The following is a 24,270-nucleotide window of genomic DNA, read 5'->3' as shown; positions in this document are numbered from 1 at the left end:
GCCCAGACAAAGGGAGAAGGATACTAGTACTACCAATAAATAAGAATAATACTAACTTTTATTGAGTGCTTATTTTGTGCCAGACATTCTAAGCTCTTTCTCTTTACCTATATACTCATTAATCTTCAAATCAACACCATTTACATACCAGGAAGATGAGGCACAGAGAGGTTAAGCAATTTTCCCAGGGCCACATAGCTCATAGGAGAGCTGGAATTGAACCCATGCAAAGGACTCCAGATGTGCTTGTAACCACCCACTCTGATGCAGACAATAACAACAGCTGTCAGCTGCAGGCACTTACTCTGAGCGACACACGGGGCTATGTCCTTTACAGCATTCTCTTAGTCCATCTTCAGAACAGCCTCATGGAGTAGGCACTAACATTATCCCTGCTTTCAGATAAGGACTTGAGGCTCACGTAGATTATGTGGCTTGCCCAGGGGTCACCTGACTCATTCAATGTGACAGCGCTGGGATAGGAAGCCTGATTTTCCCGATTCCAGGGCCTGAGCTCAGGACCACTTCAGTAGCCTTTATGGCAGACACTTACCTTGTTCTGTCAGAAGCTCCCCTGGTGACTGGGATGAAGGGCAGACCTGGCTCAGCATCTGCACCTCCATTCTCTGTCTGGAGCGTGGAGTGTGGAGACCTCCGCTCGGTGCACGTTGCTGAGGCTTTGTGGCTCCAAGCTGGGTGTGTTTCACACTAACTCATACCAGAGGGTCCTAAGTAAGTCTTCAGTGCATCTAAGCTCTGGATTTCTTCATTCCTCCATTCATCAAATATTGATGGAGTGCCCAGTGTGGAGGCCCTGTTCCAAGTGCTTGGGGTCCCTCAGTGAAGACCTGGCCTCTATGGAGGTAGGCTTGGAGAACAGCAGAGGGGAAGGTTCCCGAATTGTTCTTAGGCTCCTCGAGATCCATGAGGCCACTCAAGCTCACAGGAGACCTTTCCTGCACCACCCAAGTCAGGCCCACAGGGGCCTGGAGACCTCATGCTCCTTTGCTTGGGACTGGCGTGATGGCAGGTCCAAGAGGAGACTTGTTTTTTCATTCTGATTAAAGTCTTTGTGTCAGGAGTGAGCGTGGGCATGGAGCCAGGCCAGCTCACCTGTGAGTCCCAGACTGCTGTGGGCAGTGCTGAGTGAGTCTCCAGGTAAGGCGGCACTTGGCTGTACCTTGCTTCCGTTTCCCCCTCTATGACATGACTTTACTACCTGACTCATTGGGTTGCTGGGACAATTGTCTGAGATAGCAAATGATAACTACCCATGGATGAATCCCTCTCCTTCCTTTAAAGGACTAACTAATTTTTACAGATGTCTCTAAAAGTCAGGGCCCATGGAGGAGTCAGCTAGAAGGCATCCTTGGCGAGGAAATCACCCATTAGGTCAAGCTTCTCATTTTACAGACAAGGGAGCTGAGGCTCATGTAAGGGAGGAATGATGCTGGGCTCCAGGCCTTCTGACTTAGTGGAAATAAAGGCAGCTCAAAGCATGTTTGGCTGATGGTCAGAGAGAGGGTATGAGTTGGTACTCGGAGTGGCTAGATCACAGTGTGCCCAGGCCTGTGTGGGAATCTGACTGGTGGTCAGCCTTTGTAGGCTGGTCCGGAAGTGCCCACCTGCACCCGCCATCCAGACAACACAAGAAGAACCTCAGACAACCCTGCTTCCCTGCTTCTGGTCTCAGCAGCGTCCCTGGGTGGGCAGGGCCTTCTGTTCCTGAGATCTGGGGAGCATGGGAAGTTTCAAACCTGGGAAGACCAATGGTAGAAATCTCTGCCAGGATGTCCAGCTTCCCCACCCACTGTACCCAGAAGCTTTCCTTGAGAAGCAGATAAATGGAGACTCCAGCCTCTCTGACTTCTGGCTCCAGATGACTCCACAGGGCCCACAGCTCATGCTGATAGAATGTGGCCAAGGCGGGCGAGCCTGTTTGTCAGCTGCCGCCACAGGCAGGGGAGGTGTGGCTTCATAATGATGATGATGACAGAGATGATGCCCAGGTGGCTGCTCTCGAAGCCTACCAGCACGCAGCTACTAGCACACCTCTCACCTGGTGGCGGGATCGACCATGAGCGCTCGGTCCCAGTGCGGCCATGCCAGGGCCTTCTGCTCTCCGAGCCCCTGTCCCTGTCTGTGAGGAGCCACCGAGACAAAGTAGGTCTAGTCCCTAACAGTGCTCGTGCCATGCTTGGCCGGTGCTCAGTCAGTAGTAGCTTCTCTCCCATGAATAGTCTGAGAATTCTGAACAGTAAGTCCCAACCCCCGGCTCTCAGCGCAGACCTGTGTGTATTAGAGAGAACACCTGTGTGTTTATGTGGACACGTAGGCCTACTGCCCTGCTGAACACGTGTGTGCGTCCAGGGAGGATGGGGATTGGCTCTTGGAGATCTCAACATGCACACCGGCATTCGCTTCTGTCTGCGAGAGGCTGCCTCTTGTGCACAATTTAGAATGGTGAAAGTCCATCTTCAGAAATGCCTGCGACTCTGGGTTCCGTTTTCCAGACAGGTGCAGAGGCATGTTCTGCAGAAGCAGTAGATGTAATCAAATCATTTGGGTGGCCATCGGAAGCCATAGTAATAATTTGGTTAGGAAGCCCAACCACGGTCAGGTGGCCCACTTTTATAACTCCCTAGTGTATTTAGCATTTTGGTCCTTTCCATCTTAGGAAATGTAACATATTTCACTTTGGTGACTTGTGATGAGGTGTTTATATCAGCTTAATTTACTTTTGTCATGTCCTAAGCTTAGGAATCCTGGCATTTTTTGTTTTTACGGAAGTGCCTAATAAAGCGTTTTTCCCCAGACGCACCTCCCTTTCTCTGCAAGCCTTTGTGTGGAGATGTGATAAGCCGGTGGGGTGCCCAGACAGTGGCAGACAATAGCATTTGTGTGAGCATCTCACAATTCCTTTCTTCACATGCAAGATTGGGAGCACAGAGAGGAGCTCTCTGTCCATTTCCTCCTGTTGGGTAATGTGTTACTAAGGGGCAAAGTGCACAAGCATTCGGGGCCCTCTTGGCGGGGAGAAGATAGGAGGCTGTAACGTATGATAAAGTAACGTTCACTGTTGGGCTCTTGTTTTTAAAGGGACATGGCAATCTGTGCGGGGCTCATCCTGGAAGGGAGCCACTTGAGTCACTGCGATGCCTAAGGATCAGGTGAGTAAGCCACAGTGGCGGGTCTCCTTCACTGCACCACTGAGTAGCTCTTGCAGGGCTGGCTTCAGGCTTTGGAATGTGTAGGGGTGCTTGCACTCTTTCTACAGGCCCAAGTGAATGTGAGTCCGTTTGAAGAAAACAATGGCTAGTGAAAGCTCTCATCTTTGCCTACAACCTGTGTACTTGGTACACAGTGTACAAGTGCAACCTCCCACGTGGTCAGAGGAGGGAGGGAGGCAGGATAGAGACTGAGATGTGTGTGAGGACCTGACGGACCTGTCTAACTCAGTGGTCTTTGGGTGGGTGGGGTCTCTGCCCCCTTTCCCTGAGGAAGACCAGCAGCCCAGCTGTCCCAACTCCAGCCCCAGCTGTCGATGCTTCCGTCTCTTTCTGGCTCCGATCGGTGCCAAGGCAAGAATCTGGCTGGGCAGCTTCTGTCGGGAGTGCCTTCAGGGCACCGGAGACCATTTGTCCAAGATTTGAAAATGTGATTGCAGCATCTTCCTCTGCTTGGGTCTCATTCTGAGGAGAACCAACCTGTTTACACTTCTGTGTGTTTTCTGCAGGTCCATGGAGGCTTTGGGCCTAGGAGGCTAAGGTATAGGCAGAAATCAGTAATGGCATGTTTTTCACAGTCACCCTCATGCCCTGTTATTGTAAGAGCCTTCCCACTGTTCTCACGGGCTCCTTCCTTGAAGACTTGTCTGACCAACATTCTGCTGTTGGCCTTCAAGGGCTCGTCCAGTCAGACCTCAGCCTCATAGTCCAGCCTTGTTTTCTGCCTCCCCTCTTTGCCTTGGCTCCAGTCCACCTGCTCCTGGAATAGATCCCCGCTTCTGGGACTCACTGTTCCCTCTGAGAAGCTTCCCTCACTCCCCAGGGCAAAATCGGCGCCTCTTCCTCCTCTATACTCCCATAGTGCTTTGTTCAGACCTCAGGCACATCACTGGCTGAGGTAAGGTTTGTTCACTTGTCCATCTCACCCACCAGCTGTGAGAGCCTTGAGGGCAAACACCTGTCCTGCAGCCTTCCTGTCTGAGCTGGGCAGCCCCATCCCAGTGGTACAGTACCGGGCACGAGGCTGGGCACAGCTGTTAGTTGGCTCAAGGAGTTCAAAACCTGAGATTTCTTCAGGGCTTACGGCTAACAAAGCTCTACCTCAGTGTCTCATGAGAGCCTTGCCCCCTGGGAAGGGTAGTCACACCATTCTCATTTATTTTATAGACATGGAGACTGAGGTGTGCGCAGTCAGCTAACTTGCCCCAGGCGATAGCCTAATATGGACCAGGACCCAGTCTCCTGTGGTCCAGGCTAGGGCAGTTTCTGTAATACCAAATTTTATAATTAGAGAGCACCCAAGAGATAATTTAGAGCAAACCCCTCATTACTGGATAGGGAAACTGAGGCCTGGCCTGAAGATACTTTCTCAAGATTACATAACCAACCAGGGCCACATGGCGACTGGAAGGCAGGCTCTGGACTTCTAGTCCAGCCTTCTCTCCACTTCTCCCTACACTGCCTCTACCTCCCTCTGTATACAGCCACCAGAGACCATCTGGGGACTATCATTCTGCATTGACAGGAGGGTGAAGAACTTAATGAGTGCCCTGAGTTAGAGGGAATGTAGAGGAAGGAGAGGAGGGGCCGAGGGGAAATCCTCAGGGCCCCACTCAAGAGGCTAGCCCGGTAGGCACTGAGGATCCATGGGGTTGAGGAGTCCATGGTGAGAATCCTGATCAGCAGAATGAGAGGGGTTGACTGGACCAACAGGAAAGCTGCTCTAGTAATTCTGATTCTTAGTATCTGAGCAAAGAGGTCCTGTTCAGGGACCTGAGCATCCCTCCTGTCTCCTGGAGAAACACAGAATGTCGAGTATGTCTACAGAGGAGGGTGGAGCAACAGACAGTGAATCCTGTCATGGTCTGAAATGTGGATGGGGAGGGAAGTGCATAAGTTTCTGGCTGGCTTATCCCTGTTGTGCCTAAGTGAATTTTTGTTTTGTTGTTTCTGATTGACCGTACTTCCAGTTGGTCTTCCATCCCCACCCCCAATCTCCTTGAATCTTGGGGCTCTCCTGGTCATTTGCTCAGTCCAGGTATGCTACTGGACCAGGTAGGTGCTGGCTACCCTTTCCATTTTTATTCTGCCCCTTCTTGGGCATACAGACCGAGGGTCCGGAACTGACTGCAGGTTCCATCCCCACAGGCAGGTTGAAACATACAATTTGCCCAAATTACAGAGAATGTGATGTTTCCCTAATAGGTACCTTGGATTATTTTCCTAAACATGATCAGGTTGTAAACATCTAAACTTCTAGGGCAGGGAAAGTGTGTGGTGTTATATCATCATTGTTTATACCTTAGGTTTACATTGCACTTTACATTTATAAAAATGTTTCATCTCATAATAAGTAGATTTACTCCCATTTCACAGATGAGAAATTTGACTTAGGCTGTAACCTGCCCAGAAAAAGGGCTGAGATGGGACACCGTCCAGGCCTCCTGTTTATGAACTCAGTGCTCTTTCTACTCTACTATGCTCCAACCATAGCTACGTACATAGAGGAGCTCAGTAAATATTTGTTGAATGAGTGAACTTTGGCTTTTCTTTCTTTCTTTTCTTTCTTTCTTTTTTTTTTTTTTTTGCCACACTTAACCATAAATGGATCCTCTTTGGCAGCAAGGGAACACTACTCTGTGAAGTATTTGAATTTCTTGCCACGATAAGGAACTGGTGAGTTCTCTTCTCACCCAGCCTCACCTCCCGGAACTGGGTCATGCACACTAAATAATTAATGCCTTGAATCTTTTACTCAGAGCTTTCTGCTCCTGATGCTGAGATGATCCTCCAACAGGGATCTTTGAAAGGCAGATCCTATTGCTTGTTGTCATAAACCTTCAGATGACCCATCTAACTGCCCACAATGGATACTCTTGGCCTAATCAGGTCAGACATCCAGTGGGTTCATTTGATCCCCTCCTGCCTGTCTTCCCCACCAGCCTCCTCCAGCTGGAGGAAGAGGATCCTGTGGGTTATCTCAGATATTTAGGGTTTTGTAGGGACAGGAAGACCTCTCTCTCCCTTCTCACTGACCTCTGAACTCCCCAAGATTTTTTGGCGAGGGCTGGAGAAGGAACAAGTGGACCATGCCAGGTTGGGAAGGAACGCATGGGGTAGGGGAGGCCGTTATCAAACTATCAGCTGGGCCTGCTCTTTCCCTAAGTGAGGCTTGGGTCATGTTGCGCAGAATCTGCAGGGGATCCAACATAAATAGATTCTTGAGGTCAACGGAGTGGAGTGGAAAAAAAAGAGTCGGCTGAAACCAGAGAGCCATGTTCTAGTGTTGGTTGTTCATAGTTTCGCAGCATGACCTTGGGCCAGTCACTGAATTTTACCTGCCCTCAGATTTCTTATTAAGGAAATAAGGGGGGCATTGAGGGTTGTGACATTTTAAAGGAGCTTCTTAGATTTCTGTGGTTGTCTGAGCTCACTCTGTCTGTCCTCTTGATTAGCGTGGTCTCCTCCTCCCTGTCTCCTCCTCCTCACGTGGCCGGAGCTTGCTTCCATAAGCACTTTTCTCCCGGTCTTTGTAGCTTTGCCACTTCTGCCCCACCCCTCAGATCAGCCAGTGTGCAGATAAGAACTGCCTTTGCTGCCCTGGTCTGCGCCCAGCAGCATGGGGGAAGGTCTAATGTTTGGATAGATTTGGATAGTGTTGGGGGCCTATGGTGTATGGATTGGAATAGGAGGGGAGTGGGGAAAATCCTTGGGTGGGAAGAAGCCAGCCAGGTGATTAGGGGTTGTTGGTATTGATGTGTGAATGTCCAAACCTGTAGAGAATTATCATAAAAATTTATTTGAGCCAAACAGAGGATACGCCTGGAAGCAAGATCTCAACAGATTGCGATAAATGCTTCCAGGAAATGACAGATTGCAGCTTCTTTTATGCATTTGGAATCATGGAGGGAACAGAAGCCATATTACACAAAGGTGGGAGAAAGCAAGGCGGGTGGGGGAGGGGGTGGGATTACAGGAGGGTTAAGAAAGATGATGCGCTCTCTTGCGGGTGGTTATGCTTTAGAAGGAGGGGTTTGAGAAGGGGCATTTCAAAGGTGTGTTGACTTGGATGCACAGAAACAGTGGACAGGGCTTGCTGAAGTCAAAGAGAAACCTTTTACTAAAGAAGTTATATGCCCTATTAGGAATTTATAATCAGGTCACCCCTGTGAGGTTAATTTCTGTAGAACCCCCCTTTTTTTTTGTCCACATTGGTGTATCTATCCAAGCTCTTGATGCCCCAAGGTCCCTGGACTCTGAGTCACTTGACCAGAGGGTACTAGTTAAGTTCTTCAGAATATGGTCCCAAGTTTATCCTCTTCTTCCCTGGCCAGGCTTTGTGCCCAGGGATGACCAGACACTGGAGCAATGAAGGCCACAGTGTTGGTAGAGGCTGCTCAGTGAGAGCTAAAAGGTATCTCACAACTAACACAGAAAGGGAAGGAGTTGGGGAAGGTAGATCTGGCTCCAAGACTTATGATTAAAGCTGGAAGGAATTCATCTAATCTAACTCTCCTATTTTATGGGTGAGAAAACTGAGGCCCACAGATGTGACTTAACCAAACCATAAAGCAGGCTAGTGGTGGCCCTGAGGTGGTAATCAACCTCCCGATTCCCAACCAGGGGAGCAGTAAACATCCCATGAAGTGGCGACAAGTTGCCTCCTCACGTGGGTTCAGCCACCACACTTTCCACGCCTCTCTTTGACCCTGAGCTTGATTGTCTTAGGTGTGAGCAGGGCCCCGACTGCTCCCACCTCGTTGTTCACTGAGGCCTAATAAAAGTTGGGTGCAGCATCACAGAGAGGTCAGGCTTCTCATGGGGAGGCTGTTTGGCTTGTGCTTAGTGACTTAACACTGTTGAGTCAGCAGTATTCTGTTTTATGGCACGTCTTGTGGTGAAAGATTAATTCAAGACAAAAAGGTGAGGGCTGTGAGGGCCCAGCCTCGGAAGTAGTGGCCTCTTGTGGGTTTGCCATTAAGATAAAAATCTCCTTTGTTGCTAAGCAAGCCTCGTGCTGAGACTCTCATGCGGAGGGCCTGCATTGTGTGCCGCCCGCAACTGTCCCTTGCTCTGAGAGAGGGCTCTCGGGTTAGAGGCCGGCCATCCCTTCGCTGTGTTGATGGCATGTGAACCAGACAGAAGTCACACACTTTTTCCAATAGGACTCCATTTGGCTCAGCATTTCCCACTGAGCTCAAGGGAAGGTGTCTTGAGCTCTTTCCAAAGGGCACGCACTAGGTTTACATATTTTACCTTGTTTGTTCCTCACAGTAGCCCTCTGAGAGTTGGGCATGGCTACTTATTGTAAAGAAGAGAAAACTGAGGCAGATACAGGTTAAAAAACTTATCCGTGTCCCACAAGATACAGGGTGTCTGACTCTAAAGCAGCGGTTCTCAACCTGTGGGTCATGACCGCTTTGGCGGTCGAACGACCCTTTCACAGGGGTCGCCTAAAACCATCCTGCATATCAGATATGTACATTACGATTCATAACAGTAGCAACATTACAGTTATGAAGTAGCGACGAAAATAATTTTATGGTTGGGTCACAACATGAGGAACTGTATTTAAAGGGCCAGAAGGTTGAGAACCACTGCTCTAAAGCCTTTTCTCATTGCACAGAGAAGGGAGGGCTGGGGCGAAGTGGGCCAGGCATTGATTGAGTCAGGAACCAATGGACTTTCAGGTGCCAGGCCCTGGGCTTGGTTGTGGAGCTTCAAAGGTGAAAAAGATCTAGTCCCCATAGAGAGACACACCAAGTATTCGGGAAGCACTGAGAAGAGTATGTCACACGGGAACACGGCACCGAGCAGGTGCTGTGGGACTTGGGTATTGAAGGACGAATGGGAGGTTGCTAAGCCGAGAAGGAGACAGAGGGTCTTCCGAGCGGAAGGTATGGTGGTAGGAAGAGGCTGGATTCGGTATTTGGGAGTCAGGGGGAGTTATGTGCATGCTTTCCTCTCAGCAAGGGTAGAAGGAGTGGAACGTTCAGTTGAGAGACAAGCTGGGGTAGGAGGAGGAGGTTGGGAACCTGACAGAGTCCTTCTGAAATGCTGATCATGTGCCAGACCTTGAAAGAAACATCAATTGAGACCAGCACAGATTCTCCAGGTAGAATTCTCCAGGCACCTAACGTCCCTTTCCTGGGAGAAATGTGGGTGGGGCTCATTTTCAGATGGTTTGTGCTCCTCTTGCGTGCCCCCCGTACCAGTGGGAGTGTTTATTGATGAGGCTAAGGCATCGGAGTGGGACAGACCATGCTGCCAGGTCATGGTTAAAATGTCTCGGATTCCTCTTGCCAAATAAGCTGATAGCAGACACCCTTGTGAGTTCATGCGCAGACTGTCTCTCCAGGGAGGGGCTTGCGTTCCAGACAGGGTCAGCTATAATTCTGTGGGAGTTGGGCGTGTGGGGTGAGAAGGCTACTTAAAAATAAAGACCAATGAAAAGATATAACTGTTTTTAAGGATAATATTTACAAGGCAAAAGTATCCGGGAAGTGAATTATGTGCAATAAGGGTGAGCCAGAATCTTTAAAAAGATCAACTCTTTAGAGTGGGAAGAGTAATAATGGTGAAGAGAGGAGCCCTCCAAAAAACTCTTCTCTCTCTCTCTCTCTCTCTCTCTCTCTCTCTCTCTCTCTTCTAAAATATATTTTATTGATATTTTATTTAGAGAGAGAGAGGAAGGGAGAGATAGAAACATCAATGATGAGAGAGAAACATCATCAATTGGCTGCCTCCAACAGGGGATCGAGCCCACAACCGGGCATATGCCGGGCATCGAACCAGAGGCCTCTTGGTTCCTGGCTCAATGCTCAACCACTGAGCTACACCAGCTGGGCTCGCTCTCTCTCTCTCTCTCTCTCTCTCTCTCCCTCTTCTTGAATGAACTCCTTGCTGAGGTCTGTCCCAGGGAATCAGTTTTGGAAACTGCACTCTGAGTTGGGCCTGTCCTTCATGGGAAGGAGGGGACAAAGAGCCGGACAGTGACTTAGAGTCAGAGCCTTCTAGGTCTTGCATCACAGTCCATCTCTTCCAGCCCCTGGTGTTCATTCCTTTTCGAGGAAAGAGAAAATCCTTCTGGGACAGCTGCTGCTTATTGTAGTGAGTGCATTTTTTTCAGAACGTAAGCCCAAGCTGGAAGAGGGGAGAGAGGCAGCATCTTCATTCGCCAACACAATGTTTTGCAGAGGGATGGATAGTGGAGATTGTCTCCCTAACCTTACAGGGAATTCACCAGCTCGCTCACACCTTGGGTGGCCATCTACCCCGTGGCTGCTTTTTTTGGAGGTTTGGGTCAGTGACGGGGGTTTTGACTCCCTGAATGGGGCAACGGCCAAGGCAGTGACCGGGTGTGCAGTGCTTGTCCAAGCATCTCTAAGCTCATGGAGCATGGCCTTTGAGTGAGGCCTGAAGAGCAGGGCATGCTTCTCCTCAGACCTCTGCTGCCTCCCACACAGGTCCACCGGCCCTCAGTGCCAGCCTCGCAGCCACTACCCACAGGCTAATGTCCAGGACGGCCCAGCCCCAGGCTCATACGCCTAGTCCTGGAATGTGAAGTGCAACCTGTCAAGCCAGCAATCTCTCCAGAACTGAGTTCAGCAGAGGGGAATATTTTGGGGACTGGTTCTCCGGTGTCTTATCAGCAAGGCCTTTCTGTATTTACTGTCTGGAATCTTAATTGGCTTCATAGAGCTTTTGGGAAAACAGTTCCAGGAAACCTTAGTTCCTCTGGGCAATAAGGAAGTGGTTCAAACGGCCGTCTCTCTCTTCTGCTCAGCCCTCTGCACTGCCTCCAGGTAGCAACATGCTTGACTCGGGCAGAGATTCCCTAGGGCGGGTCCTGGTGAAGGGAAGGCAGATTTCTCAGGCCCACCTCACCTGGCGGTCTCTGGCCTGCTCATTCCCAAGTCGGAGCGGAGAACCATTGAGCTGTGTTCATTGAGCACCATGTCTGGCACATGGAGATCAGAATCTGGGGGACGAGTAAGTGAGCAAATAAATAGCCAGCAAGGCCATCCTCCTGTTTCCTAGCAGAAGCAAAACGAAGTGAACAGGTGCCACGCTGAGCTGCCATGCGTGCTGTCCAGGATCTGCATGCACCCCAGGAAAGACCCTGGGGCCCTTGGTGCAGAGGGAGTTGCAGATCTCCTATCTCCTAGGTGGGGGCCCGAAGGGAGGGCCAGGCTATCTTTGATGCACATCCAGAAAGTCTCCTCCTCAAGACTGAGTCTTGTTTTGGGAGCTTAAAAGAAACACACACACACACACACACACACACATCAGCAAACCGCTGGGAATGTGGCCCCAGTGAAAGGGTGGAGTCCATTCTGCTGGCTACCCTGGCTTGCCCTGCTCACCCCCTCTTGGCTGAATGTCCCACCCTTGGCCATGTCTCTTGGGAACCTCCTGGTGGGTGTTCTTGCTTTGCCGTGCTGCTTCTCTGAAGAATAGGGGATTTTACATTGAGGTCAGAAGTCTTGGCTTCCTAAGTGTGCTGACACTTGTAAAGGCTTTGAGCATGAGGCTTTTCTCACTAAAGCAGGGCTCACCTGCCCATGCAGGTGCACATAGCCGCTCATAAAGGCTGGATGCAGTTTACAGGCCCTTGTGTAGAGGCTGGGGTGAGGGGCGTGGCCGGCTGGACTGCTGGCTGGGTGGGTGGACGGCTTAATGGGAGGAATGGATAAGCATCTCCCTTCTGCCAGTGGCAACCCCACGCAGAGGCCCATGGACTGTGGAGATTCAGGGGTATTATTTCCATTGCTAATAACATTAATGACACTATAAACAGCAAAGCCTGTATAATTTCATATCAGGAAATTAATCCTGAAATTAAAGGTCTATAATTCAAAGGATACACTTGGAAGTCGCCTAAGTGAACTCTAGAGGTGGTGCAATATAAGCTGTTCCATTCCTCCTGAAACAGATTTTTACCAGTAAACACTCATTCATTCAACCAACCAATACTAACTACCTCCTAGGAGCACACTACACCAGTACTGAACTTATAAAGGTAAAAATCAGTAGACAACTTGTTAATGGGTGAATTGGCCAAAACAGGGACATAGTACAAGAAGTTGAATGATTTGTATCTTAAATATTGATTGAGCTCCAACTGCTCACCCAGAACTGAGCTGAGTATTCAGGAAATAGGAAAGACAAGATACCGGACTTTTCCTTAAGTTTACATATCAGTTGTCCAGACAAGACTGATGCATAAAAAAATGAGTTGGGTTCAAGGCTAAATGAAGTGCCAAATAGTCTGATCCATGTCCTGTTTGACCCCCCTGTTATAACTCTGCCTCCCTACCAGATGGTAATTTCTCAGAAGCTGCGGAGACAGAGTTTGTACACCTGGTACCTACCTGCTGTGCCGTGCAGCATCCTGGGTCCAATATAGGTCCTCAGTAAAAGCAAGGAATGGAATTGAATGTGGTTAGTAACTTCCAAACCTGGCTGGGCCACGAATTCCCTGGGGAGTTAAAACAAAAACAAACATTTTTCTCTTGGCCCTCAGGCTGCAGAAATTTGGTTTGGGAGTGGGCTCAGGAACTTGTCTTTTTGGACACTTCCCGGTGCATCTGCTGTAGAGCCAGATTTGGTGACCTATGTCATAGATTCCAGGAGGTAGATGAATGTACGGAGAGAAAAGGTCAGGAGGGATGTGGAAGCTTTGTGCCTGAGAACTCCAGCTCATTCCTTAAGATCCAGCTCAGGTGCCACTTCTATGAGCTGCTCTCCAGGTTGTAAGTCACCCCACCTCCCATCTCTGTGCCCACACGTCTTGGTACCCTACTGCAGTTCTTACCAAAAATTGTTAGTTTGAATTTGATTCCTTGAATAGACTGTGATGCTCATATGGGAGCCAGCACATAGTAGGTCTTCAATTTACTATGGAGCCTGATTTTGCTTGAGAGGATGGGTAAAATTTGAATGGGGTGGAAGGGGGAAGACAGAGACTGGATGTGGAGCACTGAATGGTAGCCCCAGGGGATCCCGAATACCTTGAAGAATTGAACCTATCAATGAAATAGGGGCTGCATGGGAAGCACCGATGAGCCCAATAAGGGAGTCCAGACTTCTGCTGTGGGATGGAGGGAGCCCCGAGGCTTTGTAAGCAGGGTGGAGGCGGTGCCTGAGACATGGGAAGTGGAGACTAGTTAGGAGGCTCCTGCGACAATTCTTTTACTTTTTTAAAAAAAATAATTATGTTTATTTATGTTTTTAATTCTCACCCAAGGATATGCTTTTAATTATTTCATTGATGAGGAGAGAGAGAGAGAGAGAGAGAGAGAGAGAGAGAGAGAGAGAGAGAGAGAAAGAAACATTGATGTGAGAGAGAAACATTGAACCTGCAACCCTTTGGTGCACGGGATAACACTCCAACCAACTGAGCACCACCAGCCAGGGCTCCTGCAGCAATTCTGGTGCTGGTTAGAGACAAAGGGCAGTCACAGTTCAAGCCACCACAAAGCCTGAATTTCATGCTGGTCTTGGTTAGATTTTACACACAAGCACAGTCATGAGCATCCACCGTTGCCAGAGAGGCACAGGTGCTAGGCCCTGGGACATGCAACCTCTAGCATCAGGAGGCTCACTGGCTGGTAAGGCAAAGCAGGCAGACCCACAAAGTTGATCAATGCAATACTATGTATGAAGCCATCGTTAGTAGCTCCACAGAGTACAGTGTGGGAAAAGGGGGTGAGGGGAGGCCAAGGTGAGGCTTCAAAGAACAGTGCAGCCAAGAATACTGCCTAGCCAGGCGTCATTGCACTTCATCCCCACATAACCCAACAGGGTCAGAACTATTATTATCCCCATTTTATGGATGAGGAAACTGAGGTTCAAAGAGGTTAGGTAACTCATCCAGGCTCACATACCTAGTAAGTGGTGGGTCAGGTTTGCAGCCAGTCTGTCTGACTCCAGAGGCCACACCAGGACCCCTGACACTCCAAGCCTTTGATGTTTCAGCTCTAAGGTCAACTAGGATTTCACCAAGTGAACAGAGTCTGGCTGGGCATTCTAGACAGAGGGCACAGGGAGGGAGGCATGAAGGAGTTGGGTTTATCAGGGAACTGCGGCTGGCTCGGTAAGTCTAGAGTAGGAGGCGTCGGCGCAGTGGGGAGAGGGCAGAGGGCAGGCGGGAGAGCAGGGGAGGGGGCGGTCATGGTGTGTCTTGTTTGCTTTACTGTGATGTTTGGACTCCACCCTGGAGATTGTCAGGGAGCTGTTGAAGGATTTGAAATGGGAATGGAACCTGACCAAGTGTGCATTTTTGATATGAAGATCTCGCTGGCAGCAGGTCAAGGAGTAGGCTGGTGGATTGGAGGGCGGTGACCTGGAAGCAGGAAAGGCATGTATGAGATTTTGAGAGTTCCAGGTGAGAGCAAGAAGGAGGTAAGGGATGGGGCTACTGAGGAGGCAGCACTGGTGACTGGCTGGCTCTGTGAGATGCGGGAAAGGGGCCAGAGAAAGTGACTCCACGGGTTTGGCTCAAGAATCAGGATGCAGATGGTGCTGTTCCCTGAGGTGGGGGTGTGGTTGAATTTGTGCACATTTTTAAGGAACAGGTCGGGGGGGAGGTAAATGGACTGTGTGTGTGAGTTTTACAGGAGAGTCAAGGAAATATGTCACTGGCAGTTGACATAAGGGCCTGGAATGTAGCAAGGAAATATATGTCAAGGGATAGCTTGGGGGTCATCCGGACATAGATGCTGGTTGAACTACAGGTGTGTTTAGGTCCTTGAGAGCGAGAGGAGGGTGAAGATCAGAACCTTGGGACACAGCAAAAGTTCAGGGGCAGGTGGAGAGAGACAAGTTTGCAAAAGCTGACAATAGGCAGAGACCAGAGCAAGATAAGGTCCTATAAGTGATGACTGGATTTAGCAACAGAGAGGGTTGCTCGTGACCTTGGGCACGGTGCCTGGGTGGGCTATGTGTGTGAGTGGAAACGAGATTGTGGTGGATTGAAGGGTCAGTGGAGGTGAGAAAATGGACATTGGCAGACTAGACTCCTCTGTTGGGAAGCCAGGCTGTGAAGAGAAGGCGGGAGAGCGCCGTTTTGTTTTCTCCAGGCAAAGTGAATGTGGCTCTGACTGTGGTTGAATTTATGCACAATTTTTAAGAATGATTTCACTTGGTAAATTCACAAATCAGAAAAAAACTACACCTTTATCAGGCAATGAATCCCCCCCCTTTTTATTTAATCCTCACCCAAGGATATGTTTGTTGATTTTAGAGTGAGAGGAAAAGAGAGAGAGGGGAGCATCAAATCAGGGATCGAATCACAGCCTAGGTATGTGCCCTGCCCAGGAATCGAACCCTCAACCTTTTGTGTCACCAACCAACTGTGTCACCCGGCCAGGACCCCCATTTCTTAAATTTGAGAAATGTGGTCACTTGGCACAATTCTTCAAAATGGGGGTGCTTTTGGAAGACAGAGTCCATGAGACACAGCTGGGCTGTGAGTTCCCAGGTCCACTGCTCTGCAGCACTCCCGGCTCCTGGGTGTGGTGCTGTGTGCAGAGCGAGCAGGTGGCAGCGTTGAGAAATCCTTTTCCACTTCACTTTGCCATGACTTCTATACCTCCTCCCCAGCATCCCTCTCTACCCTCCTGACTAATTACTAGAGTTCGAGTCCCTGAGGCCTAATTTCAGCAAGTTGGGAGCTGTAGCGTCATCCCGATACAAAGGTTCACTTGGGGAGTGCCTTTAGTGTGTGCTGCGCAAAGACTTGGTGGAAATACCAGTAAGCTCTTAGCCGTCTCGTGTCAGCATAAGGTAGCCCAAGGAGAGAATGAGCCACCCTCGCCATCCATGTGAAAATGCACCAATTTCTGCCGTGGCTGAGCTGGTGCTATCTCGGGGCAGTGGGACTTGTCCCCAGAGCACTTAGTGACACATCTGTGAGCCTGACCTGAGAGGCGCCTCTATTTAATCCTCACAGGACTCGCTGTTGTTTATGACTTGCTCAGGGAGTGCTCAGTGACTCAGAAGTCCACGTTCTTTCCATCACAGCACACAGGCTTCCAGGGACTCAGCGGAGGCCGCAGGGAGTTACTGAACCCCAGGAAGTGCCCTAGCCTCTTCGTCCTATTCTCCTGTCTTATTCCATTTTCAGATAGGGAAGGGATGTGCTTTCCCAGCCTGGGGTGTGTGTGTGTGTGTGTGGTGCTTAAGGTCAGGACTGGACAAGTTTATTTCCGAGGGTCAACACCTTTTCTGGGATATCGAGGTCCTAAGCGAAGGGAAGAGAGAATAAGACAGAACTGGTGGTTTGGGATGTTAATCCCTGTGTGGTCAACCTTCTACTTGGAGGGACCTTTCCGACATAGGCCACATTGACATGCCCACGATTCACCAACTGTGTCAGTTAATGTGGTGCTCCCTGCCTCACAGACACATCCTCGATTCTCAGTGACTCCACATACATTTAAGTGTATTTCTCACATATGTGACGTTCAGGTGTTCCTGGTCATAGAGGGCTTTCCTCCCAGGGGTTTGGCTCCTTTCTGCTCACGGCTTTGCCATCTTCAGCTTGTGGTTTCAAGGCTGCTGTGCCCTGGCAGAGTGGGAGGGGCAGAGAGGAGACCAGGGGAGGGTCTCATGGTTTGGCCCTAGAAGTGTTATAAGGTCGCTTCCGCTCACATTCCATTACCTAGAACCTGGTCGTGGGGGATCACACAGCTGCAAAGAAGAGCCCAGTGTGTTAGCCTGTCTCTGCCACACCCACCAAGGCTTGAATGTCACCTCTCAGCTGAGCGTTATTGGTGTATTTAGTTGCCACCGTCCTCATCTGATTCTGCATCGCAATCTCATTACTCCAGATCCTAGCATTTTGAGTTTAATGAAAGAAAGGTAGGCGAGTCTCATGAATTAAAGGGTCTAGAGCAGAGACCAAGTCCTTGATGTGGTGTGTGAGGGAGCACTTGTATCCCGCCATCCACTTGGCGGGGGAGCAGGATGGGTATGGTGGTTTAGGGTGTGGCCTCTGAACTCTGGCTCTGGGGCTTCAAGTAACAGGTTCGCCACTTCTAGCCATGTGACCTGGGGCGAGTTGCTAATTTTTCTAATTCTTTGAAAAAGGGGGATAATAGTATACAGCAATGCCTTGGTGTGTTACAGGGATTCACTTAATATGTATAAAGCTTTTAAACATTGCTTGAGACTTCATAGATGCTCATTAAATGTCAGTGATGATTATGTTCCCTGGGACGGAACAGCCATTCATTCATTTAGCACACACTACAGACAGAGGGCCTTGTGCTAGGAACTGGGAGGAGGGAAGTAAAAAGTAATTTCAACACAGAACTTGTAGTAGAGGTAAGTACAGGATGCTGCCTGTACCTATGAATTTGCTTATTCTGGGTACCTCCCACCATTCGTTTTGAGATAGGCTGGCCTCCTGGAGCTGTAAATTGCAAGTTCACAGTTTCCCTAGGCACCCACTGTGTGATCAAGATGATTTGGGGCACTTGCAGAATAGACTAAGTTTTGTGGGTAGGATGGGCTCAGTGTGTGTGTTGAGATGTGTTATTTTGTCACTTCCTGGCCCATAACCTGGTATGCAGGTTTCTTTCTTGTGGGTTCACTGGCGAAGGGTACCGGCCTACAGCTGAGATTGGGTCAAAGGGGTCATCTTCCAGTTCACCGGCATGGCTCCCTGGAAAGGGGTCTGCCTCACTAGACTGGGGGGCCTGTGGTCCAGAGAGCAAAGCAGCCTTGGGGGCCCATCCCTGACCTGCAAAGATGTAGGCCAATCCATGGAGTTAGCACACATCGGGGCTTCTTGCAGGGTGGCCCTTTCTTTTCGGGAGAAGAGTAGCATTGCTGGTGTGGTGGGGCCACGCTGGCCGAGCCCCTCCCAGGCCCGAGGAAAAGACAGAAGCCCACCTCCTGTGCCGAGACCCTCACTTTAGTCAGGGAGAGAAGACCTCTGGCCTGGGAATGTGTATGGGGGAGAGGGCCATAAAAGTTTTGCATGCTTCTGGTAGGAAATTTGGGAACTACAGAAAGGCATAAAGCTAAAAATAGAAATCATCTGAAATACCATTTCACACACATAACCGCTGCTCACGGTCAGCTCATTCCGTTCTCCCGTGGATATTGCTTATGGAGCTGGGTCACATCGAGAGCCTGGAATGGTGTCCTGCTTTTCCCTCTGCATCGGGGCATGAGCATTTTCCCTGGGTCAGATGTCTTTATAAATATTATTGCTAAAGGAGTGCCTAGTACTGGATTGTTTGGGTGCACCATAACTCATGAAGCTACGCCCTGTCGTTGACAGTTTTGGACTCTGGGAGCCTGAAAGAACCTCAGAGACTACAGGCCTGAGTCCATTGAAGTTGCCCAGTGGTGCAGAGCAGGCCGGCCGCGCCGTTTCCATCCACATGGTTCACATTGACCCGTGACTAAGAGTGAGATGGAACCGGGTTCATTTCACAGCATCCCCCCTCGCTACCTGTGGAGTATTGGGGAGGTTACTAACCTCTGTAAACCTGTCTTTTCTTCTGTCAAACACGGGTGCTTAAAGGGGCTCATGGATGTAAAGGGTCTGGGACAGGGCGGCTGTCAGTGTCCTCATGAGGGCGGTGAGAGAGACAAGCTGTCTCCTTACGCCCAGACCAGACTTCTGCCACCTCAGAGGCTTTGGCTCTCTGAGAAGTTTCTTTGAAGGGAGGCCTAGAGGTACAAGTGGAAATGTGGAGCACTGGCTAGATATCCTTATGGAAAATGTTTAAACTATGTGTGGACACACATACACATGCATATACACATGCACACATGCATGTACATATACACATGTTTATACACCCACACATAACTATATACACATATGCATATATGCACACATGCATACCTATACACTACACACATATATGTACTATATGCATGTGCACACATGCATACACACACCTATATACATGCATGCGTATATATGCACACATGCGTGCCTGTACACACTGCAGACACACATACAAATATACACATGTATATACCCAAATACAAATATACACACATGCATATATACACATGCATATATATATGACAAACTTATACTTGCATTAAAGAAAGGCAAGATGGACAAGTTCTGGGATGATTTTATCCCCAGTGCCTTTCTTACAGACCAAAAATGAAGAGGGGGGCGGAGATAGAGAGAGAGAGAGAGAGAGAGAGAGAGAGAGAGAGAGAGAGAGAGAAAGAGAGACTGACTCTCCCTACCCCATTCCACTGATTTGTTGCGAGGACTCCCTAGGACAGTGATGGCGAACCTATGACACGCGTGTCAGAGGTGACACACGAACTCATTTTTTTGGTTGATTTTTCTTTGTTAAACGGCATTTAAATATATAAAATAAATATCAAAAATATAAGTCTTTGTTTTACTATGGTTGCAAATATCAGAAAATTTCTATATGTGACACGGCACCAGAGTTAAGTTAGGGTTTTTCAAAATGCTGACACGCCGAGCTCAAAAGGTTCGCCATCACTGCACTAGGATATGCAGGTGAAAGAGCCTGGCCTGTTGTGGGCCTCTGATGGTGTTGGCTTCCCTCCTGGCACTGTGACTGGTCAGCATGCAGGTCTCTGTCTCACTGCAGGGGCTGAAGGTGGTCTTGGGATCCGTTACTGTGAGTGATTCCATGAGGAAATGGGTGGAGTTGAGGGAGGAGAATGTATGAGGTCGCTTTAAGCCAGCCCAGTGGGGTCAAGTCACTATTGAGAAAGAGGGAGGAGAGGGCTGGGGCTGGAAGGGCAAGGGCCACATGACCGTGGGCTCTCAGTGGAGGAACAGCAGAGAGGCCCAGGCCTGCAGCAGTACCGGAGCCTCTTTCCTGAGTTCCCTACCCTGGGGCAGTGACAGAGGGCAGTGTAGACAGAGGGCAGTGCAGAGGCCCTTGCTGCAGGCTGGGAACCTGTGTGGGCTGTCACAGTTCATCTCTTGGACGTTTCATCAGCCTTCCTAGTGGGGCCCCAGCGGCATGTGCAGGGAGATTCTGCAGGTCTGTGTTCAGTGCACATGGAAGGGCTCTGACTGCCTGGGGTGGTCAGAGAGGAGCCGTTGGAGAGGCAGAGTGACGTCGCCAAGGCTGTCCTCTAGTCCAGGCAGCAAGGGTGGAGCAGCCGCCCCGGAGGCAGTGTGCTCTCCATTGGGGTAGGTGACCAAGGAAAGGCAGGGACCCCTGACTGGAAGGAGATTACAAGGAAAACAAGGGCCCTTTCAGGCCCTTCCCAGCCCTGGGAGTTACCCCTTTCGGTTCACGCCAGTTGCCACATGCCCTCATAGAAGGAAAGCCAGGCCTCCCTGGGTCAGCTGAGATGAGTCTTCTGGTGCCACCTGTAACCAGGTGCCCTGCCCGTGCTGGGCCCTGCAGACACGCAGCGTGTGTGGGCATTGTTTCCCGCTGCCGGAGCTCTGATGAGCGCCTGCTTTATCTAGGTGTTGATCCAGGGAGCCATGACTGAAGGTCTTCCATGTTCAAGGCACAGAACCAGCGCTCCTACTCCTTCCAGCCACTGTGTGAGCACATGGGGGGCAGCACCCTCCTTTCATTGCTCAGGAAACCGGCCCTGCCCGGCGGCCTCTTGATGAGGTACACCTGGGAGGTGATATGCTGGAATGGGGAGTTTGTTAGTGTCAGTAGCAGAGGGGCTAGTTTTTAGATTGCATTGACCTGGAAACGTATCTTATCTGTAATCCTTGAGGGTGGGGTTGTGGGTTGAGCGTTGAGCTTTTCTCCTGAGCCGAATTGCTGCTTTGTGGGAAGGTTCTGCCCAGGGTCCCTCCAGCCCTCCTTCAGTTTTTATAGGGCTCCACTGTTTACCCACCACCTACCTGGTCACACCATTTGATGTCATTTGGCAGGTGCTGAGGCCCAGGCAAGGAGAAGGTGTGACAGTCCCAAATGTGAGCGCACTGGCAACTCTTCAGCCAGGAGGCTCTTTCTCTAACTTGAGAGGTGCTCGGGGACTCTGCATAAACCTGCACTTGTCTCCCAGATGCCATGAGCCAAGCCCATCACTAGTGTGTCACCGAGTTTTAGTTTGTAGCAGCCAGAGGCAGGGAAAGGGAGTTGCTCTGTGACTCATGAAGTCACATAGGCAGAACCACAAATAAGCGACTTCAGTTGGCAAAAACCAAATTGCTTCAAGGCTATTCTTGGAAACTAAAGCATCACATCTTGTTTCTTCCCAGAAAAATGCATAAACCTTTCATATTTTGGGGGGTAGCTGGTTTTATTTATATTGCATATCAGACTCCCAAAAGGCAACAGCTGGGGGGTGATTGACAAGAAAGACTTTAAACAAGAGCTATTTCCCAGGATCCTCTGGTTTAATTCATCCTTGACCTTCTCCTTTTGGGGAAGGAAAGGGGTAGCCTCCAAAAATATGACACTCCAGTTTCTGGAAGAAAAGGCTTGAAGCTTGGACACAAACTCCCAGAGCCCTTCTCAGTCAGCCTTTCTATTTCATTAATAAACCACCTCGCACCAGGTATGTTTTCAGGTCGTTACCCAGACGTCCTCGTCTGTGTTTCCCCGCTGTATATATGGGGAACTTAAAACCCAGAAGTTAAGTTAGGTGTCCAAGGAGACACAGATAGGAAGTAGATTTGAACTGAATTGAAAGCCCACAGCCTGAATTTATACAGATATAAATTCAGAGAGGAATTTGTTTCAGAGAGGAAGGGAGAGGGAGAGAGAGAGAAACATCAATGATGAGAGAGAATCATTGATCAGCTGCCTCTGACATGCCCCCTACTGGGGACGGAGCCCACAACCCCAGCATGTGCCTTTGACTGGAATCAAACCCGGGACTCTTCAGTCTGCAGGCCGACCCTCCATCCACTGAGCCAAACCAGCTAGGGCTCAAGTTTTAAAGTATACAATTCCTCAATCTGGGAAGCTAGTCCTAGTGGTTATCAGTTGTGTTCCTTTTTCTCTTTCTTTTGGTTTGATAAGGTTAGGGCCTGTAAGAAATTCTATTCAGTAATGAGTGCTGGTTATCATGTAGCCAGCAGGTGCTGAACACTTCACCTGCATGGTCTAAAGTAACCCTTACAGCCCTGTGAGTGAGTGAGTGTTACCCCTACTGTACACACAAGAACACAGGCTGAGATAGATTAGATAACACGCCCCTGGTCACATGGCTAGCAGGAACATATGACCAGATCCACACCCGAGTTTGCCAGACTCTAAATATTCTGCTGTTCTTCTGTGAGAAACCTACCCGCAGGGGTATTAGTCATTGTTAGGGTCTTGGACTTAACTGGTTTTAAAGGCTGAGGCTGGACCCTTGAGATCAGGGAGGCAGGTCTGAGCCTGGTACGGGCTGTGGGCTGTGGGGTACGGTCCAAGGCAGCGCTTATCTTCTGCTGTCTGGCTGTCTCCCTCCACCTCCCTTATCTCACTCCAGATAAGAGCTGGTTCCTCGAGCTCCCACGCCCACCCAGCGCCCTCAGCACCACCTTTGGCTCTGTCTACTGGAGGCCTCAGATTAAGCTGTGCATTATTCTTTTGTGGAGAGAAGAGGCAGCCGGGGGTTGGGAGGAGACAGGTTCTTCCAGTTTGTAAATGATTCTCTGGCAGTCAGGTCTGGCTTGATACCTCTAAACACTTCACCATTTTAGACGAGGCGGAGTTGGCTACGTGCAGAACTGATTTACAGAACGATTTTTCAAACTGGTGAGTGAGTTCCCTGATGCAAACCCGCCCCATGTCATGGGCATAGCACACATTTCCACACCTACCCAGTGCCTCCCGGAGCCAGGCTCTGCTGTCCCTCGTGTATCCCGCCCTTCCCAGCAGCCCCGCAAGGTGCAGCTGTCACCTGTCTCTTACAAAAGAAGCCACCGAGGCTCAGAACTTCTGTGGCTTGTGCGAGGCCATGTGGGCAGTGAGGGGCCAGGCTGAGCTTTGGACTCGGGCCTGGGGCTTTCTCTGCACCACCCGCCCATCCTCAGAAAGGACTGCAGGCTCCAAGTCCTTCTCTATTTGCCAGTCAGCGACTGCATTTTTTGTTCAGTGCCGGGCAGAGAAGTGGTTCCAAAGATAAAGACTGAGGATATTAATACTCTCTGTAAAGCAAACGAGCCCTGCTCTCTGTTTATGCTCTCTGGGTGGCAAGTGTTGGACGGGGGAAAAGTTGAAACACAGTAGGAGGCAGCGTTTATGTGAGTGATGCCAAAGTGAGCATCTCGGACAATAAAGAAGCTGGGAGGGCATCTGTGAGGAACAAAACGCCGTACCAGTGCCAGGCATGCTCAGAGCCAGCTTTCCAAGTCTGCTGAATTTGCTGAGTTGCAGGGACCAGAGCAGCCAGGTACGTTCTCGGGGAGGATGGAGGGCCGGCTGAGGAGTGGAACTTGGCGAGGCCTGGGTCAGGGAACGTGCTGTTCTCCCTTCAGCCAAGCACGGTGCAAGCATGGTGCAGGAGCTCCTGGGGACAGAGGGCGGGCTCTTATTCTATTGCCGGTGCCCCCTCACCTGTCAGTATCTGGGAGTCTGGTGTCTGGAGAGCGTGTCTGTCCCCAGCAAGCTGCTCCCTGCAGGTGGAGCTCAGCCAGGCTGCCACACAGGATTCACGGGTGAGCTGTCTCCTTGCTCTCCCCTGCCTTCCTCACTGTCACCTGGGCAGCCGCTTAGCTGCCTCCTTCTCCAGTCCACTCCCTGGCCACTCATCTTCCCAAAAACTTTCAGCCACTGCTCATGTCCTGTACCCCAGGGCTCACTGGAGAAGCCAGCCTCCTCCATGATCTGCCCTGGGCGTCCCCACTACCCCTGGTCACGCATCCTGAACTCCTAGCGAGTTGAACTTGCAGTCCTTCTTGCAGCTGTCCTGGCTCTTTCCAAAGGCATACCTCTGTGCGGTGTTTGCATGGACCTAAACGTTTGTACATCCCCCAGTTTTCTAGTGAAAACTAGAAAGCATTTTGGCATTTCCCTCAGGGCTCCTCTGGCTCTGTTGGCCACCTCCTGCTCTGGGCTTGGGCGCACTGTGTTCATATTCTACAAGGGCTTGCCCATCGTCTTGT

General features: G+C 50.1%; 1 protein-coding gene across 1 annotated transcript in view; it reads left to right on the top strand.

Moving 5' to 3' along the window:
* The window catches only part of MICAL2 (microtubule associated monooxygenase, calponin and LIM domain containing 2), a 140,477-nt gene that overhangs the window by 23,942 nt on the left and 92,265 nt on the right, over positions 1-24,270 (top strand). Inside the window, 1 exon segment of the mRNA XM_014456602.2 lies at positions 3,100-3,170. The gene's annotated coding sequence lies outside the window, so the exon portion shown is untranslated.

Source organism: Myotis lucifugus, unplaced genomic scaffold, assembly GCF_000147115.1.
Source record: "Myotis lucifugus unplaced genomic scaffold, Myoluc2.0 scaffold_61, whole genome shotgun sequence".
NCBI lineage: Eukaryota > Metazoa > Chordata > Mammalia > Chiroptera > Vespertilionidae > Myotis > Myotis lucifugus.
Note: the sequence above shows the minus strand (reverse complement) of the source record. Positions and strands in the feature narration are given on the sequence as shown.